Source organism: Nanorana parkeri, unplaced genomic scaffold (assembly GCF_000935625.1).
Source record: "Nanorana parkeri isolate BGI_ZX_2015 unplaced genomic scaffold, ASM93562v1 scaffold839, whole genome shotgun sequence".
Taxonomy (NCBI): Eukaryota; Metazoa; Chordata; class Amphibia; order Anura; family Dicroglossidae; genus Nanorana; species Nanorana parkeri.
Window position 1 is genome coordinate 598773 of NW_017307107.1, and position 6000 is coordinate 604772.

The following is a 6000-nucleotide window of genomic DNA, read 5'->3' on the forward strand; positions in this document are numbered from 1 at the left end:
TCACAAAAGGTGAAGTGTTTGCAGAAGGCTGGAGAAGTGAACAATCTAGGCCAAAATAGCTGATTTGGAAAAATTCTCCAATTCAGCGCAGTTTCCAGTTCAGCTATGTTGTCCTAGATTGTTCACTTTTCCTAAGTCTATTCAAAATAAAAACAACAAAAAAAGATTTGAAGTTGGTCTTTAATTAGGTTAATTAGGTTAAAGGAAAATCTTTTTGTTTGTGTCATTAGTGGGATGTGTAGAGTCCAAACAAAATTGCCATAATTTCTGGAACCTTCATGTTTTCAGTAACTGTCTTAGTAATCAGTTTACCATTAATTTTTTTTTACATCCTATAAGCAGGGATTGGCTATTTTCCAGGTGTTAGCTACTAGGGATACACCAAAACCAATTTTTCCTGATCGAGTACGAGTACCGATACTTTTCCTCAAGTACTCGCTGATACCAATTACTGATACTTTTTTTCAGTGTCATGTAACAGTTTTTCTAAAACAATGGAGACTAATGATTTTAGGACAGTGGTGAAGTGATAGGGCACAGTTGCAGCTGCAAAAGCTGCAATCCTGAAAGTTCTGCCACTGACTTCAAGCAATACTTTTACAGCAATACAGTATGACCCTTAAACCAGTAGCAGAGAATTACCCAGTAATTACCTCCTGCAGGAGGCAGAAACTGGCACCTGATCACACCCCACTCCCAATGCACCTCTCCTCACCCACCTGTGCAGCTTCCACATAGCCCCAGTGGCTTGACCTCATGGCTGCCATGCTTGCCCTCATACAGGCACTGGTAGTAGGGATGGGCTCAATGTTCGAGTCGAGCAAGAGTTTGACTCGAACATCGGCAGTTCATGTGTTCGGTGAACACACAAACTGTCAGGACATTTGGTGGGTTGTTCGCCCACTGAGCACCCCAAAAGGCACTGTGCCCGCACAGTGCCTTGTGAGCCCTGTTTGGCTAAAGCCATTCACCTGAACACAGGTGCAAGACTTTGCCCAATAACAGCACAGTACTCTGCAAGAGCCATACTTGGGCAAAGTAATGATGACTTTGCCCAATCATGGCTCACCTGTCAGATGCTGTACAACTGTAATCAATTGTTTATATTTTGTCAGCATCTTTCAGAATGCCATTCTGCAGCAGGAGTTCATTGCGAGCAGATGGGTCGGCAGGCATTGTTTAATTTTTTTTTTATTTCTATGTATTTTTTACTTCGTCGAGTCGTTGTCATGGACAACGCTGGGCATCATGATTGACCCTGGATTATGTCAGTGGATCCCTTTTTTTAAAATAAAAGACTTGTCAAAAACATGTCTTTTGTTTTGTTTTTTTCAATTAAATGATTTTTTTTCAAAAGTCTGGCCTCTTTTTTAAAGCTTTTATTTAAAGTTGAGTGAGTGTGCACAAGAATGTTTCGGGCACATGTCAGGCACAGGCTGTGAGAGCAAGGCAGCATGATGGGATCGCAGTAGAACGAGCTGCACACTGGGCACTTTAGCTTTTCCTCCATCTCTTCATTAGGAGCCGAATGTTGCAGCCTCACGGTTAACATAAAGGCTGCCTAAGTACTGATACTGGTATTGGTGTTGCCTATTACCTACCGCAGATACCTTTTTAACATTGAACATATATAAGTAATTTCTATGGTTACAATTTAGACTAAGAAGGGTTTCTCTTTGGTTTTTGATACAGTATGTTGATGATTAGGTGGTATGTCCTCATCTATATGTGCTGCATTTTTAAAGGCCACCAAATGTGGAGCATAGTTTCTGGTTCTTGATTTCCCCTGAAACAAAAAGAAAAGTATGAAGGAATGCATTTAGCTATCTGGGCTGGAGTAAGATAAAAGAATAATATCACCTTGTAAGAATGTTCCTTACCATTGATGGATATTTTGGCTGTGGTATTTCATGTAGCTAGCCATGCCTCCTCCAACTGGATTTTGTCCAATAATTCCTCCTGCTTCCACATTTCCAGAGTTACAGTTTGACAATGGCAGAGGTGAAGGTAGAATAGATCAAGGAAAACAGTCCTGGTGCTTTGGGGTTGTAAAGGCTTACGAGTTAGTAGACATGTGCAATTCGTTTCCTTCCGAAACGAAATTCGGACGAATTTGCGGAAATTCCGAATTCCAGATATAATGAATGCAAACGAATCTGAATTTCCATTTCCAAAATTCGTTATCAGTAGTTCGTTTGAACATTCGTTTCGTTTTTTCTTATTCGTTTCGTTCGTCCGTTCATTGCAGCAAAGTGACAATAGAGAAGGAGAAAAACATTTTTCCCCCCTCAAATGTCACTTTGCTGCAACGAACGAACGAATGAACGAAATGAATGAGAAACGGAAACGAATGTTCGAACGAACTATCGCTAATTTTATAAGAATCCAAATTCCGAATTGACTTTCACACCCGAATCCGAAAAACGAAATAACACAAAATCAGAATTAAAACGAAACTAAACTAAACACATTTTTTGCAAGTGCACATGTCTATGAGTTAGAGGGAAAGATACCTGGTGGAGTCAGAAATATGCATACAACTTCAAATGAAGGAAGGAAACTAATTGCAAATTAGTAGGGATGAGATTCATATTTGCCCAATGATAAACTTTCTGCAAGTTTACGGTATTTGAATTTGATTATTATGGAGGGGGGACTGGATAATTCAGCTCCTTGCTCGTGTCATGGAAACCCAAACTCAGGGGTTTCAATAACGTTGACGCCATTTTAAAAAGTAAATTTATTTTACATACATGGAGAGCAGAGTATTGGAATCAACATTACTCTGACTGGCTATGGTCCTAATATAATATATATATAGGGTCTGAGGTGGGTGGGAACCTGGCTATCTATGTCCTTTGAAATATAAATCTTCTTTCTGATGACATCTGCAGAGGTGATGAACAAGGGGGGGAGGTGCAGGGTACAGTTCCAGTGGTTGTTTATATAATGGGGGGGGGGAAAAAAATGTCTGCCCCGGGCGCCCAGAACTCTGGTTACGCCACTAGTGCACAGAAACCAATTTCTTTGTTAATAGATTTGAAGTAGCATTCTCCAATGGGCATCACAAAAAGGGAAATGCAGGATGTTAGACAATATTTGATTAAAACAAAATAAAATGGCTGAAAGCAGCTGAAGTATCAATGTGTATAATGATAGTGGATAGTGAGAGATTAGAGAGATTACTGTTTACACAGGCTCAATAGCAAACCTTGCTTTAGTTCTTTAAATGCTTCAGGACTGTCCACCATCAAAATATGTTCTGGTCCTGAAGTGCTACTGCAGTTCTTAATATCATTTTAAACAGCCGGTGATTTCGGTTTAATTACAAGCGTTCCGGCATCTATACAGACGCCTGATTGCTTGTACGGTGTGGCTGAAAGTGTGCCCCCCTCTGGGACCATCACAGGCAGTCTACCTGACAGATCTTAGGGAGATCAGCGAGCTTCCAGCTGCCAATCCCCCCTCCGATCACTGGATTTGGAAGTGATGTGTTTTACAACACTTCCGGTGTCACTATGTACATTCTCCGCTCTTAGAGCCAGGAGAAGAAGCTGGTGAAGCAGATCTCTGCTTCATCAGCTTTTTTGGGGTCCTTAGGTGACATTAGGGGTCCATTAAGAGGACCTTTCACATTATATTTGCTATTACATAGGGGGCTTCTTAGCCCGCTATGTGATAGAAATAAAGTTGACCGTAAAAAAAACGCCAAAATTAAAAAAAGTAAATTAACATAAAAAAAGTTTTAGAGTCCCCCAGTTCCCCACATGCTCACACATACAATGCAAACACAACTCGGGTGTGCCAATGTGCAAAAACAAAAATTGCGCCATACATGTTACATATTGTCATGAACATTGGAGTGAGAGCAATAATTCTAAGGCCATCAATCACTGTTAACACTAAACTGATGAGCAGAAAAAGGAATTTTTTGGTATTGTAGTTTTTTGCGGTTTCATGGGCGAACGCAATTTTAAGGATTGACATGTTTGGTATCAATTTACCTGATGTGACCCCATCTTTTATATTTGACAAAAAAAGAGGGTATTATATTCTGTTTCTGTGCACTAAATGTCATTTTAGTATATTTTATTTTAAAAATATCGGTTTGATAAACATTTGCGCAAATACGGTGCAACATAAAAAATTGCAACTAGCATTTTTTTTATTCTACATAGCCTCTGCATTCAGAAAATATGTAAATGTTTGGGAGACTGAAGCTGTTTTCTAGCCAAAAATTCAGATTTTATCATGTGTGTGCAAATAGTAAGGGATTGCTCTGGACAGCAAGTGGTGAAATTGTAGTGGTGGGGTACATTCTTTTGTGTACCTTTCCACCCCCTATCCTCATATGTTCACAGGTCTTCATTTAATCCAGAAGGGGTATTAGGACTTCTATGTATAAAAACAACAAATCTGAGTGCTAGCTCTTGGCAATTTTTGTGCTGCTATTATTGGGGACTTTCTTAATTTCATTTTAGTTTGTGCTTGAAGTGAGAGAAGAAGTTCCATTTTGCTACTCACTCATCCATAAAAAGTATTTTCTATAGCTTTATAGTGGAAATAGTGGTATTTTGTTTTCGAGTGCTATTTTAAGGTTTTCCATTTTGGGTGTTTCTTGGATTTTATTTTGTGTTGATACTGATTTTTTAAGAAAAAAAGTGCAAACAGTGTGCACAAAAACAACCTCACACTTTCACTCACATTCCCTGCATACCCCTATCCCCCTTGTAGAAATAAAAGTTAAGGCATAGACCTTACAAATTAAAACAATGGTGGGGAGGCCACCACTTCTACAGCTTTAAGCCTTCCCTTCCCCACTGTTTAATTTTTAATAAGGCTGTGGAAATTAAAGATTAATTTCTCGATTAATCATTAAACTTTTTGATCGATTCAAATTATTTTGATCGCTAATGAAAACACTCACCTTTCCGCCAGCTTCCGGGAGTTCCATCGGCGATCTGGTGACGTCACGGACATCAACGTCACCGGACTCCTCCCCCTTCCCCAAGTGGCTGCATCCGCTAACAAAGGGAAGGGGGGAGGAGTCTGGTGACGTCGATGTCCTTGACGGCTAACGAAGTGAAGGTGGGAGGAGTCCGGTGACGTCGATGTCCATGATGTCACCGGACTCCTACCCCCTTCGTTAGCCGACGGAGCCACTTGGGCCGGTGAGTTTGCCCAAGAAACTTTCTGCACGAGTGCCAGCCAAGGCATTGGACTATACACATACAGCACAGCAATGAAGTAATAAAATGAACTAGGATCACAATAATCCAGCACGTTATTATTATTCTGAGTTGCCCCACTCAAGTGGTGGCCATATTGAGTGGGGGCACGTGAGATTAATAACGTGCTGGATTAGTGTGATCCTAGTTCATTTTATTACTTCATTGCTGTGCTGTATGTGTATAGGCCAATGTAGTTGGATCTGTATGTGCGTTATAATTAATCGATTAAAAAAAAAATTTGATTAATCGAACACGAACATTTTAATCATTACCAGCCCTATTTTTTAACATTTATTTTTGTAGTGGCAAGGGTCCCGCACAGTACTGCCTAGATTCCCATAACTATATTTAGCAATTGCTTGTTTAGTACTGAGTCTCTTTTCTCCCTTTGTTTACTTATGTGGGGTCCTTCTTCTTTTTTTTTTGCAGGGCCCTTCTTTGGATGTCAACATAACTGCCTGCATGATATGGACACTTTCTAATGGCTGTCTAGTGGTGGGGTCCTCTCAGGGACCTGCTGGTGAGGGACCATCTGCAGCACAAGATTAGTGTCCCTGCACCGGGAAACATTGCCAGCAAGGGACCTGGAGGGGGGGCTTAAGTGAGTATAACTTCATATATTTTGCCCAGACTGGGGCTTCACCTGACACATTAGGCATCTGTGGTGAACTTTGTGAAATGCTTTAGCAATGACCAAGTATTCTATATCCACTTTCATGTTTATTTGTATAATGACTTTAGTCTTTTTAAAACCATGCTGGCGGGGGGG